Source organism: Rhynchophorus ferrugineus, unplaced genomic scaffold (genome assembly GCF_030347505.1).
Source record: "Rhynchophorus ferrugineus isolate W39M unplaced genomic scaffold, kcgeb_rfMv2 rfM2, whole genome shotgun sequence".
NCBI lineage: Eukaryota > Metazoa > Arthropoda > Insecta > Coleoptera > Curculionidae > Rhynchophorus > Rhynchophorus ferrugineus.
In genome coordinates, this window is record NW_027472581.1 from 30301984 (window position 1) to 30317917 (window position 15934).

Below are 15934 nucleotides of genomic sequence, written 5' to 3' on the forward strand. Positions count from 1 at the left end.
TTTTGCAACAATAAGCCACTGTTTTTTCCATCCACAAGATTGTTATTGTACTTTTAATAAGATAGATTCAGTATGTGAGCGCAGCTCCCATCCCTCCATACGATTCTTTGCTGAGACTGGGGATGTCGCATATCTTAGGCCTCAGGTCAACTGCTAACTGGTTTATATATTAGGCAAGTCTTCTGTATCAGAGATCGTTTTGTTATAATTTTTATTTCCTGTTTTACTGTTGCTCAAAACCTCGCTTTGAACCCTTTCCAATATTTTTATATTGCTGTTTGTTGCTGTGATCCGTAATTGAATACCGTATATCTAGATTCGTACACTATCATTTTACTCTAGTTGCTTAAATGGGAGTATCGACTTGTTAATCAATACTGACTACGGAGCCTGCTGTCAAATTGTTTCCGCTTGGTCCAGATGTGTTTGTGCCATTCTGCGAGGTTAACCTATAATGCCCAAGTACTTTGCATATTCCTCCTGCGAGAGGTTTTCCTTCTCAGAGTATAAGTGACACGAGTGGACTTTGTTTGGTTTGCCTTTATATCTACTGATGACGTCTAAAGAAACGGTGTACTTGTTCGATCGTTCCATATTCACGGAATCCAAATTAGTGAGTGGGGATTAGTTGTTTAAGTACTCCTTAGTTCTGTTTAGAATAAGTTTTTCCATTATTTTATCCATTATTGTGCTTATAAGTCAGTACGGGGTCCTAACCTCTAGTGGTTTGCTTAGTTTGGACACCATTAGGACTTGGGAATTTTCCATTTTCCTCGAAAATATTCGAGATTAAAGCAGGCATTAAATATTTTGACGAGGCTCATGACTCTCTTATGTAGTAGAACAACAAGCAAAAAAATACATTAAAACTCAATTAAACTCCCAGATCCGTTATTTATATAAAGTGAAATACCAACTTAACGGAAAATGTGACTATATATATCTCGATATTCAATTAATCTTCAGTAACCCAGTGAAAATCTAGTCGTCGAATGTCAAACCTATTAATTCTTCTGTAAATAAAAGATTGTTTCCAGGTGTAAACAACTAAAAATCAAAAGAAACTAAACATGATTTATTCGAGTATTTTCATAAAAATGGATATGGAAAATATTATATTAGAACAGAGAATTATCATATCAAAAATAAATAGAACTGCAAATTTAAAGAACATATATAAAACAACACCTTCCTCTCAAAGGAACGACCACAGGGATGTAAGTGGTTATTCCACCTGAATTACTTTTAGTCGTAAAATGTTTACTTCCTGTACCTGTTTATATTTAGGATCTATAACGTCTGCCAGTTTGCCTTTATTTATATTCGAAATGGCATTTTTTCTATCCAAATTTGCATGAGATCCTTGTATGGAATGATTTCCTACGTTTTGATGACTCCGAATTCCAGTTGTCTACGGATGGAAAACTGAACTACTGGAATCCGCCTTTGGTGGCCGAACACCTCGAATTGTAAACTTTTGTCCAAAATTTAGTAGACTATGTTGATTCACAGCAAGAGTCCACCTCTAGTGACCTTACACCCGAAACTGAGATGCATGTGCCGGGAATTCACGTACTAGGGGCGGTTTTCAAAGCTCGAATGTCTCTTGCTTATAATAGTTTATGGCCAATACAACGTCAACCTGCCTTCTTTTCTTGAAAATTATTCTTTTATTCCGATCAACTGAAAGAATTCAAAAGAGAAACAGCCTTATATTATCCAACTGTTCCATTTACGAAATGGAAAGAATTTAAAATACAGAGATTCAAAAAATTGTTATACTTAAAAAAAAATTTTAAGGAAAGATGAGGTGACTGGTTGAATAATGGTACAAATTGACCCTGCCACTTTTCTATCCTGTTAAATTATCTATCAAAAGCCTTTGGGCTCCAAATTTTAATTAAAAACATATTTTGTTTTTGTTACAAAATTTGTTTTTCCAGCACTATTCAACAACTTTCAGCAATGCTTTAATTTTAATCTTTAAAGTCCTATCCACTTCTAGGGGTTTCGAGATATCCTGAATAGTACATTCATTGTTTAAAATAATGAATTCTTCTATTATTTTTTTTATTCTTCTAATAATATTATTTCTCTTATTTTGAAAATATACCCAGATGTTTTTATTAGAGCTCAATAAAGGTTAGACTACCGACTCTTTAGCTGGCATCTTCAGTAATTTCCTTAGATATTGTTACAAATATATTGAGCATACAATAGATATTCAATGTATATCAGCACAATCGTAGTACCTTAAGGTTATCTGTTTTGAATTTTACACCAAATATCGCGGTCAATTTCTGCAACTGATACGCTTCTCAACTTCTCCAAAAATTTGGCTGTAGATCGGCTGAGATCGGCTGTAGATATATATATATATATATATATATATATATATGCATTGTAGCATTGTATTATCAGCCGATCTACTGAATTTTTGGAGAAGTTGAGAAGCGTATCAGTTGCAGAAATTAAGGAATTTTAACATCACACCAACAAACCAAGTGTCAGACAGATTAGATTCTGTAGAAATTTAATTCGGATATAACCACACTCATTTCTAACCAGATTATCATTTTTTCTATCCATGGGAGCGAATATAATAAACAGCCAATCCATGTTCAATGGTATAATAATAATAAGTTGGGTAACTCAACCATTCAATCGTTATACCTTAGTAAGAAACAAATACAAACAAGAGTCAGATTATTGTATCTAATTACTCGCATTTATTACCTCTATTAATAGTTATTCAAACATTAAGTCAGTTACTGAACTGTGCCGACTCCAATACGCGACACATAGATCTGATAATAAACCTCGACAAAATCCGTTCAATAAATCATGATAAAATTCGAATATTTTTTTTCCGACAAAAAGTCTTTTACGAACTACTGAATACCGGTTTTTGTGCCGAGAAAAACGCGATTATTATACATACTAATGAGCGTTGCCGCGGACATGGCCAACTGTAAACACTGTCACACCAATTAAAATATCGTATATTGATAAATAATGCTCGAGATAAATTATAACGCCCGCAAATTATACAACGATTAAACGTAAGTAATTGTACTGATTCAGAATCACGATGAAATTTACTACCAGATCTTAAATAATAATTTTACGTGAAATTGTAGACTGTAAAATGGATGGAAATGGTTTTTTTTTATATTTCTGTAATATACGGTACAGTATACATGTTATTGTTTTTTAATTGCAGGTAACAGCCATGTTCTTCTGACAACCGTTCGTCATTGAAAGTGGTAAGTTTATTTATCAAAACTATTACTTCAGCAAGATTTTTTTATTTCTATAATTACAAACATAATTAATAGAACAATTAAAATTATTAAAAATTAATTATTATATAAAATATATAAAATATATAAATTATATAAAATATAAATTATTATATAAAATGTATACCTTTATTGTAAAATATATATAGTATATAAGTTATTATAATTTTATAATTGAGGAATACATATTGATGTATTTTCTCGCACTCGTCCTGCTTATGAATTAATCCAAGTGCAAATAAAAAGTAGTAATAAATTAACTTATAATTAAGATGGTACTATACGTATCGAATAAAGATGTTATAAAAAATATATGTGTTATAGAACGTAGACAAAATCACACCACATAACACTACGACAGTGAGATATACGCAATCTTCATTTATTAATAAGGTGTTTTGCCACAATTTGCATTTAATACAGTGACAATTCTTCTCCAAATAGTGCCCCTTCATGTACCAAATTATCTGCTAATTCCTTTAATGATATTGGAGATGGAAATTTATTAATTATCTGCTTTAAACAATTAGATTGTGGTCTGGCGACTGTGCTGGTCAGGGAAGTTATGGCAGTGTTTGATAGTAATAATAAGAACTTCATCTGATGACACGAAAGGCCGGACCAGCTGAATATAACGATATTTCCGCCCGTATTCCGTACAAATCATATAATACACTGACATATAACCTACAAGAATTGGAATGTAAACTGAGCAATACATACGCATCGCATTATTTACCCGGAAGCAGTGTTAACAATGAAAAACATATGAGAGAAAGAAGTGTTGAAAACTTACTTTCTTCAATAACTCAAAAAGAGAAAAGTATTATATGTTTGATAATGATTTTATATAAAAGAAGTGAGAAACTTATTTCCATCAAAAAAATTAGATAATAGAACCTGGTAAAATTCTTACAGCCAGTGGTTTGTGTTATCGTATCCGCTGGCTTAACATCTTATTTATTCAGTCCTCCATAAGCCTAGTGAATTGCAAAATTATGAAAATCTATATGTCGATCAAAGATATTTATCATAACTTCTTTACAATTTAATGTTTTACGGAAGGTTTTGAACTGAAAGGTACATACTCCTCAAGAATAGCCTTCACGACATTTTAATATTTATAAGCGTATCGTACCGTAGCAAACAGATACTTAAGATAAATGTTATTGCCTCCTTTCTTCTGAATTAATGTTACTTAATTGCAGGCAGTAGTACTGTTAATTCATCCCGATTTGTAAGTTTACTGTGATTGTTACAGTAAGTAGTGTTATGCTATTTTCCGAACATGAATTCTTACATGAATCTCAACGATTTCATTTTATTAACAAACCAACTTAATCACAGAAAAATAGGAAGTTGATGAAAAAACAATAGTCGCCGAATTAGATATAATTATTCCCAATAATCTATAGAGCTTTATGATACATAATCGAAACGGTCAATGAAGTGAACCCTATATTTTGGTTTTAACAAAGCTATTTAAGATCCACATATTTTTATTATATCTTACATTAGATATGCTTAGTATAATAATAACTTACAAATTAATTTATTACTGTTGCGTATGAGTATGTATTTTTAAATTAAAAGTTAGCTAATCTAGCTTGTTAAAGTTAACAGTATCAGGAATACACAATACATGTTCGTGTGGTTTCGTTTGCTTCAATATTCTAACTTCCTGCGCGTTGCCCAATAGCTGTATTCCTTCCGTGATGCTGTGATTTAGTGATATTCTTTCATGTTTAACCGCGAAATCTTGAATAACTTCAACTGAGAGTCTCATCTACTAAGTTTTTTTTCTAACGTGATTAATCCAGACATTGGCCATATACTCCAAATTAGCAAAACAATAGACAATATATATATTACTACACATTTTTGTTGTAACTTTCATCTAAATATTCATGGGAAAATACCTGGTTTATAAAGGAAAAAAGAATTTTTTAAGATAACCCACACTTTTACATGTTTCAAAAAAGCTGTGACAAAAATCTGTTAATTCAGATATAGCTGCCTTTTACTGGCTCTTATTACACGTCAAATGATTCATATGTGAATGATATTTTCCTTTACAGAAGTTCCTGGCCTGATTAGGATATTCCTTATCGAATTTTGTGCCTTTATCTATTAATAAACACAATTGAAAACAATCACAAACATATAAGTTTACAACCGTGTTCATCAGGATTCGAATCAGCGTGTATTACAACAATTGGCGAACAGTCCTGTCGCCTTGACTAGGCAACATAATTGAAACCGACATCAAATAAAATAAAAAGTAAACTTTTTAAAATTTTCGCCGTAATATATTAATTTTGAATAATTAACACTGATTGTTTTAATATCATATACAAAAATCGATAAATATTTTGTAACAAATAATCAGCGTTCTATATTCTCCGATGCTATTTAGCGAGTATTTTTTGTATGTGAATGCAACGGGAAATCGATTAGAATTTTATTGGTTAATTGCGAAAACAAACCAATCGATGGGGGCAAAAAAAAGGACGCGAAGAAATCGATGAAAAAACAGCACGCGCGGAAAAATTCTTGTTCGAATGCATAACCTTTATTTTTATAGTGCAATTACAAGTGAATATAATGGCTGTAGTTAGTGAAAAGGAAAAGTAGAAGGCAAATTGTAATTCCTCAGTATATTTTTTAATTACCATTCTTAGAGCACCAAACTAATGTATTTCTACGCTGATTAATTTAAATGCTTCACTTTGATATCCTTAATTATTTTTTCTCGTTAAAATAAATTATTTAGTAAAAAAAATTAACATATTTAAGTATATAAATACACTTATGTTTTTTTTAAAGAATATGAAGGATTATATTATTCAAAGTACTGTCCATTTTAGACATATTGATTGCAACAATTGGCACCCAGAACTCTCTGGAATCTGAATAAAGATCCAACACTTTATGCTTGAAATTCAAGGCTTCAAATCTTGGACAATTGTTGCCCTATCCGTTGCGTTTTCCGTTGATGGTTTCATTCGATCTTACTAAAGAATGCTTTTCGACATTCATTTTTCTATTTTATGTCCATATTTCACATTCAATATCAAAACAATTGAATTGGCCTTTCAATTGTCTCCAAGCAATTTCCATTAATATCTAAATAATTTTAATGGATGTTTCAACTTATTTTTGTAACTGAAACAGGTAATTATCAAGTTGAACATTTAGCATATATTCAATATTCGAGTTTATATTTCTGTTATAGTAAAATAAACATTGCAAAAACGTGTAATGAAAAGCAAGAAGTGATTTCAGTTGTTATATAATTACTATATCAACTATAGAAAATAGAAAGGAGAGAGGAATTATACATAATAAACTGAAATTAATAAAGATTATCAAATAAAATCAGTTAAAATTATTATGCAGGATTTTAGATATTAAATAAAGTAAAATATATATTAAACAAAAAGCAACTAAATGGGAGAGATATTCGAAACCCAGAATAAACGACAATAAAATCTTTATTTTCTAATTGTATCTAAAATAAATAGCTAAAAATAATAAGATGGATATTATCTCCCAGGTATTTTTTAGTTCAAGATATATACAAAAAATATCAATGATAAATAAACTATATTAAAGATCCCTACCCCATATTAACAGAGGCCGCGTAAATCGAACTTAAATTATAAAGGTTCCCAGTAGACAACCAGCATAAACTTCCACAATAATACTGTCATTTGTTAGCTTGCTCATTGGCATTTGTTAATTTACAAAGAACATGCCTTTAAACAACTTCAGCAAATGTACAGTAGCAAAAATACGAAACATCGAGTAGTGACAAGTATTTAATAAAAATATGGCTTCACAAATTGCAATATTCAACGAGATTTAATTAGGAAATCGAAAGGAAAAACAAATTAATATCTAGCTCTCTAGATATTAAGTAAGCACTGGTCCGCATGTCCCTAAAAGAAAATCATCTTTCATCAATACAATGCACGTTTTGTCTTCATTATGGAAAAATTCTTTAACTTAAACTAAATACACTTATTTTTACAAAGTTGTATTTGTTAACATAATGTTGGTATTTATAAATATCAAAATCCTCCCGATGTTGAACTCATCTCCTTGTTGAACCGAATGTTCTGGTCGATACTCATTTAATAATTAATCAAATCTAACTAGTGTTCTGTCAGCCGTGTACTTAATTAAGGGCCTTTTAAACACGTGCTATTTTTAGCGTATCCCTTTAATCTTTAGTGGTAGGGAGCTTCTGAGACATCTTTCGGTGTGGTGGAATTTAAATTTAATATAGCTCTAATTAGCCATGGAAACAGAAAACAATAAGAATAAAGAACAATGGTCAACTAGCGATCTCTAGCATACTACTCTCTCAGTTTTGAATTATTTTTATATTGAAGACTTGAGGATGCATATAATGTCTGCGAAACCTCACCTATTTGTTATCCGAGTCCTAGTTTGAAGCCGAAAATTAATTATTCAGATATGCATGTTAGACTACCGCGTATGTAGACTACCGGCCTTATGTCTAAAACATGTTTTAATACTTTAGGGCAATTGTGTTTCTGTCGCAGCTACATAATATCCAAAAACATTAGGCTAAGTCTATCGACTTGAAAGAAAATCACGTTATAAATAAACTATATTTTTCACATAAATGTAAATTCCACATACTTGTCAGAAAACCCTTGTAAATAAAAAATAAGTAAATAATAAGCCCTTAGACAATTTAGATATCCATCTACTAATTAAATAAAAATGTATTTAAGACATATAAATGCAATAAAAAAATAAAACAAAAATCAGGTAATCGTATTATGCCGCATTATGTTCTAAAACATAAAATGTTGAGAACATTAAAAAATACAAATCTCAAATATATATTTATGTTTATATATGATTCCCTTTTCCCTGCTAAACTGTCAATAACTAATATTATGTGGGTGTTATTCGTCGTTCATCTTACGGGGAAATAATCTTAAGAATTCTAAGACTATATCTCTTGTTTTTTTCGGGATACTATAAAACTGTAATAATGCCTGTTCATGTGTTATTCTGCAACCACTGTTCTGAAAATTTGCTTCAAATAAGCTATTTCAAGAAGTGGAAAAATTTGCGCTAACAACATTTATAACTTGCGTTACATTAAAGTATTTTATTATATTAAAAAATCATAATAGAAAATATAATTTATAAATATATAAGAGGAAATACCTAACAAGCACTGAAAGTTCTAAAGAGGCCAGTATATCAAAACAGTTAAATCAATTCAAAACACAGTCAATTAGTTGATTATTATCCATTTTCCCATAGCGCTTAAAACAAATCCAACCAATTAGTCCAGACCGAAAGAGTCAGAAAAAATTTTCAAGCCGTTAAACTGTCTGTATCTCGATCGGTTTTTGTATCTTCTCGCTCCGAGTCAGAACCTAGAGGAATGACAGCGAGAGAAAAAAACCGACCCCCGATACGAAAAACTAGATCGTGTATCGTGGAAGCCGTATTAATCGAGTGCCCAGCATCGGTTCTAATACTTCGCTCGTCATAGCACAAAATCGAATTACATAAAAGCATATAAAAATATATAAACCAGTTTCTGGTTCCCCGGGATATAAGTCGTTGACCATTGTAAAGGCCGTCACATAGTCAAGGTCAAGATAGGCCGAGCAAGGAGCTCGGAACGAGCGCCCGAGCAACGAGGAAGGAAAAAAGTGAAGCGCGTCTCGACGATCGCGGTTGCCTTGAATTAGGGCCTTTTTTATGTAACCACTTATCTAATGCGGTCAAATATCTTATTTTTTGTACAGCAGCGTTAGTATTCTTGGGCAAGTCACGTGCCTCGGACTGGTAATGAACCTGAAGAGGATTTATAACTAGAAATCTCGCCGTAGATTGTATCGCGAGACGGTTGAAGAATCCCGTATCGATAGTTTTCAATACAATATTTTAGATAAAAAAAATCAATGTAAAAGGATTTTTTGTTCACTTCTAAAAGTTCATTGCGTTCATCTTCTATTAATTAATAACGTGTTAAGTGTTTAACGTTTTCAAAATAATTTCCCTTGGAACAAAATTTATATTATAGATTTAATAATTCTTTCCTTCTATGTTTTCAACTACAAACTACTACAAACAACTACAAATAACAAATTTCTTTAGAAATACTATTAAAATGATACAATAAGTATATATTTTCATGTGACTGGAATCTTTTCACTAAAAAATTCCTGAAATCCACATTGCTATGATTTATAATTTCTTTATAATTGGGCTTAACATTGTTCATTGTTCACTGTGTTGCATTTGTTTTCTAAAATAGCATGTTCTATCTAACTTCAAACCAACTTACAAACTTTTCAAATCTAAATATGTGTATGATATTGATTTTACCTGCGAAAATCTAAAGTTCAGTGTGAACTGTTTAATTAAATAGGTAAATTAGGTTATTTTCTTTCTGAATTGTGTCTAAAGATAGGACGATTTATCCAAACGATTAAAACTTACTTCATACACTCATGTTTTTAATGTTATAATGAATTATCCGACGAAAGTTCTCTTACAAATATATGTTTGTTTGATACTTATTCTATTATACTTATACTTATTCTATTTATTTCTGTTTTGATATTATCATAAGAAGTTAAGCGCTGCTCATACAGGTCATGACTCATATGTTGGAACAAGTAGTAATCGGAAGGAGTAAGGTCTGGAGAATACGGCGAGTGGGGTAGCACTTATATACAAGTATATACAATTGTTCTTCCTTTTCAGATTTTTTAAAATTTTCAAGACGTATGACATATGTTACGACTAGTTTCCACTATATATGTTAATAATGTTGTCTTCATAACCTTATCCAAAGCTAGACCTACAGTCAAAAATTCAATTTAGGCAGCCTTGGATATAATAATGTGCACCACAAATATGCGCGTTCTCAATGCTTTACATATAACCAAGCGTTCTTATATTGTAATAACTTGGTTATGCATTGTTTCAATGATAGTTCTATATTATGTTATATAATAGTCAGTAAATGTTCAGTTCCTCGTCTTCATATAAAATTTAAGTTAAATTAGAATACTCTTTATCAGTTACATTCAAATGGTCATTTTAAGCCATTACTATACTAGATATGTTTTTATTTAATTTGATATTTTCGCTGGTTAGAAAAAAACAACTTTTCACATTTCAGTAAAGCGACAGGTAATCACATAAATCACATGAACATAATTACCCAACTAATCGATCAGGACATAGAGCGACTTTTGAGGATTTTAAATTGATTTTTACTTCACTAGTTAAGGACACCTAACTTACAATCAGTAACATATGGAAATCAATTTCAACTTAGACATCGTGCCACAGGCTTGTCTGGAAATTTGTTTTCTTAACGAATATATATGTTCTTTAAGTACATCATTTTATTGTAAATCATTATACTAGCACATTAAATCCCAAATAAGTGTTAACCAATAACTATTCCTAAGGCGAGTGGTAACACAAAACATTTGGAACTCCCAAATTTTGTCAATTAAAATAAACTGTTTGATCACCTTTTGATCTTCAACGGATATAACATATGCAAAAATATTACCAGCAAGCGTAAAATCTCCATAAAACACATGAGCTGAAAAGTCCCGGGCCATACACATAGATGGTGCTAGCTTTATTGCATTCACCATTGTTTCAGTTAGTACTAACCTTCAAAAGAAAACTTAAAATTTCATGATATTCTAAACATAAGTTTGTGAGTTTTTGTGCTAAGAGTGACACTACATTTGTTATTTTCAAAAGAATGGATCAAAAACAATTTCTTGTTTTAATTTCACACTGCTTTTTGATAGGAAAAATGCCGTTCAAGCGAAACAATAGCTTCAAAAGTGTTATAAGGACTCCTCTCCATCAAGAATAACAATAAAATGTGGGTTTTGCTGAGTTCAAACGTGGTCGTAAAGACGTCGATGATGCAGAAAGCAGTGGATGTCCAAATGTGGTAAAATTGCGTCAGTTACATCGTAAATCGTAAATACTAACATCATAAATATATCAAAATAACGTATTGGCTTTATATTGCATGAGCATTTGACTATCAGAAAACTCTGTTCAAAGTGGTTTGGCCGTGTTTAAACGTAACAAACGGGATTTTTTTGCATCGACGTGTTACAATGGATTAAATATGAATCCATCACCTCACTCCAAAATCAAGATGATTGTCATTCGAGGCCTATTTTAGATGAAGATTACGTTGATGAATAAAGCTAAATTTGAACAAAATAATCACGTACAAAAAATATACCGCGTTTTTTAACGTAAAACGTAAAACAACAAAATAAAAACACAGCAAAATTAAATTTTCCAAAAACATGGGAAATCAAAGCATGGATATATTGATATCTTGGTTATTATTACTATTAAATATGACAACAATAATCGTATTTGGATGTGGATACAACTAAAATCTGATATAAGTAAACTTAACATATTTCAGATTAGATGCTGAAGACATATGGGATCAATAATAAATGATAATAAAAACTAATTTAATTTTTATAATTTTGAGTCAACCGCATAATTATCAGCTTCCGTACAGATTTCTCCATTCCGAGAAGATTAACTACCTTTCAGAAATGAATAACTTTTACGTTTTCTTGAATACAAAGTTGCAGTTGATAGCAGAACCACCCAAATTTTACTACCCCCTAACCTTATAAGGGGTTTTAACAGCATTCAATATAAACATAGAACAGGTCTATTTGTTATTTTTCTATTTCTGATTGTCTGAGAATTGTCGTAAACAATTATATAAATAATAGCTTATTGGCCTCACGGTTTAATTGTTCTTGTTGAAGATCTAAAATATATTTACTTTTATTAAACTATAAAGAACTGTTCCTGCTTGTCTTATTATATAAATATTAACATACAAAATGAGCGGGAAAGGATATAACAAAAGAATTGTGAATGTCAGTAATCTATGAAAACTCAGGTTGAGTTAATGTTACACCTTACAACAAGCAACTGATGAAACGTTAGAGCATTAAGTGTTGCGTAATAATAACTATTTAATAACTCTATGATAGACATTAAAAGTACTTCGTCATAGAATAATGTTGAAAAAAATTGCAATGGAAAGTGTAAAATTAATAAAATAATTACACATGTATTCTAAGGTTTCACCTTTATAAAGTTTAGACATTTTCATCCTAATCATTCATACAAAACATATTTATGCATTTTCAGTTTGTTTTAAATATCAATTAAAGAAGGGATTTTAAATTGATATTAAATAATAAATTGTTTGTTTGTTTGTCTATTTAAACGAATCAGCCTCTTGGGCTATTTTGGGTGAGTTACAATGCGTTATGAAACATTAGGTGCTATAGGAACTTCAACAGCATACAATATTGCATAACAAATTATAAATAATAGAATATACACACTATAAAATGTATCAATTACATAATAATAAAAGCAGATTCAGCTGTTCAGGTCGGGCCAATTGCTCCATTGTTCTCGGCATCTTCACGCTAAGTTGAATCTGGCACAAATCACATAAGGGTGGGCTCTGTCCCTTCAGCAAATATTCATGTGTCAATCATGTGCAAGGATGCTTGAATTCATGATGTCAACTGATGTTATTATAATCTATGGATTGATAGAAAATCCTCTTAATTTCCCACAATTTGTTGTTTTTTATAAGAAGGTCCCATTCTAATTGGGTCAACTACCTATTAGGCCCTTCATATAAACTTTGGCATCTTTTTTGCTGAACAGTTCATTTAACCTGATTGACTCCTCTTCCCTACTTGCCAGGTGGTCGGTGTTTATTACCATATATTCCCTTATGGGAGGGGACCCAAAGGTATGTAATTCTTACACCCCTAAGTTGTAACTTTGTCAGTATCTCTCTGATGGATGTGACCAGAGGGTGGACTGTCCTTACAGATCTTAGGCTCTCTAAGGAACTCATAGAATCCGATACTATTAGTACGAATTCGCTAATCTGTGATTCTCCCAAGGCAGATAGGGCCATATAGATAGCCAGTAACTTCGCGGTGAAAACGCCAAGTAGATTAAACGTGTAAGCGGCACCTACAAAGTTCTCATGTTTTGAACCATCTGTGTAGATGACAAGATGATTCGGATAGCTATCTTCAATTATCCGTCTAAAAAAACCTTTTATTGTAGAAGGACTATTTGTTTCCTTGTGCAGAGCCTTCATAGAGAAGTCTGCGTGTATTCTTAAGAACTGCCATGGTGGTATAGTAGTGATTCTACTATTCGCATCTGGGATCACAATCATTATTCGTTTGCATATCATCTGGAAGACTAATGAAGGGCTTAAGTGCCTCTTCTTATATTGGTTCTGGAAGACAGACTTTCGGTGGGAAAAAGATAGTGAACTGGTCCAATTCTGGACGGAATTTGAGGGAACTTGCATAGTTTAGTAGCAGGAGCTCTCGCCGTCACTCGAGTGAGGAAATCTCTGCTTCACACTGTAAGCTTTCAACAGGAGTAGTGCGAAATGCCCCCAGTATGATTCTCATAGCGGTGTTTTGGATGGGATCCAGTTTCTTCACGTATGAAGGGGTTGGGTAATATAGCACTGGCTTCCATAGTCTAACTTGCTTCTGATCAGCGCCTGATATATATTGCTCAACGATGTTCTATGTGCTCCCCAATTAATGTTGGAAAAGTAGACCTATGTCTGCCAAACATTTATCTTAAATATAATTTATGCGTGGGGACCAGTTGAGCCTGTGATCAAACAGCAAGCCAAGGAATTTGTGTTCTGGTTTATTTATCAGGTTCTTACCCTCCATCATTAGTGTTGCTAATCGCGAGCAGTTCCTCCGGCTACAAAAATGAACACTCCCGGTCTTCTCTGCTGAGAACTTCAACCCATTCCGTCCGGCCCACGCAGGCAGTTCATCGAGGCAATTCTGTAATAGGGATTGGATATACTTCTGGTTTGTATGTTGGTGGTAAATAACCACGTTATCTGAATAGATTCGGGCTTTGATATAAGTGGGAATGACCTTCGATAATGGAGTTCATGGCAATTATGAATAGTAATGGGCTAATTCATGAGCCCTGAGATATACCATTGGTTTCAAAAATGTGGAACGCTTCACGATTTTGCGCGTCATCCTTGCGCAGAGGCCATGCTAATCTTCTCTGTATCGTTCCAATTTTAGTGTATGTACCGCCGAAGCGAGTACTAAATAAGAAATATGTTTAGATTTTGGTAATACTGTGTACCAAATTTAACTAATTCTCTAAAGTGCTTTTATAGAGCTGGCAATTACTATGAACATTTTTATAAAACTTAATCAATAAATGTATATTTGTATTGTGACCTTTTTTAAGCATGGTGTTACAAATTTCATTTTAATAAATTGTATAATAGGTATGGTCAAACCTATTATACCATTATTCGAAAACCTAAACCACTCAAAATCGACACAACACCACGACACTAAATAACGACAAACAGAACACTACGCTAATGTTTCTGTAAGCCAAAAATTAAAAACCAAAATCAAAGTATTCATTTAAACAAATACACTACGGCCTTCCTAAATCGACACAATTAAAAATCAATGGACGCATTATTGAAAGTTTTAAATTACCAAATTATATGGAAAAAATATATAAATTGAAGATAAAGATTCATACAGTACTATAATTTAATAACATAAAATATTTTTAAATTTATAGAACACATTTATTTAACACAATGATATATTTCACTAACATATTTTATATTAAAATAATCCCATATTGGGGTTTGTTCTTTGTTGAAGAAAACTGTGTATCCTTGGCAAATACACAGTTTTGCTTAGCCCATATTATACAGGTATAAATATAGGTATACACAGGTAGAAATAATAATTGGAGACTATACTATTTCTGCAAGAATTTTATCTTCTTATCTGTCATCATAATATATCGATTCTTCAATCAGCTTGAAGCGATAGGCGGAATGAAGAATACTGTTTGACGTGTCAAGGTTCTAAAACACCACATTAGGGAAACATCATTATATTGATGAAACGAAGGTTGTCCAAATTCAAGAGTTAAAAATGTTACCAATATGTCTATCGATGGAACACAGTAATACTGTCATTGTCAAAATAACACACATTTAAAATTAGCCAACAGAAAGCCCAACTTATGTTAAACAGTGTCTACAGACTTTTTAATACATATGCAAGAATAGAAAAATAACTATTAGGTTATAAACAAAGTAGATAGTGCAATAAACTGAGAAGTACTAAAACAGTAATATATTAAACTTATTTTTTACTATATTACATAATTCATCAATTTCGCGATATTCCATGGTTATTTTATGTTGAATATGACATATTGTAAATAAATGGAATTTAAATTAATGTATACTTAGAATTATCATATGCATCGCCTTTTTTAAAGTATAAAATTCATAATTTTAGAAAAATAAATGTTTATGTGATTTGATACAGGAATCGTCTACAACAGTAAAAACTATTCTGTAACTGTAAAATAGTATCTAGTTCGTATTCATCTTCGTTTAAATTGCTCTTAGCTCAAAAATATCTTGTTTTTTTTCAGAATGATATGTAAACATAGCGTATATAAATAAATAATAG

The 15934-nt window shown here is 31.5% G+C and overlaps 1 long non-coding RNA gene and 1 other non-coding gene across 2 annotated transcripts in view; one reads left to right on the forward strand and one right to left on the reverse strand.

Moving 5' to 3' along the window:
• LOC143190546 (uncharacterized) overlaps positions 1 to 15934 on the forward strand; it is a 38918-nt gene that overhangs the window by 21689 nt on the left and 1295 nt on the right. The window contains exon 2 of the long non-coding RNA XR_013004273.1: positions 3224 to 3266. This is a non-coding gene — a long non-coding RNA (uncharacterized LOC143190546). The remainder of the gene's footprint in view (positions 1 to 3223; positions 3267 to 15934) is intronic.
• LOC143192086 (U6 spliceosomal RNA) lies at positions 14415 to 14521 on the reverse strand. Its single transcript, XR_013004711.1, has one exon. It is a non-coding gene; the product is annotated as a U6 spliceosomal RNA (small nuclear RNA).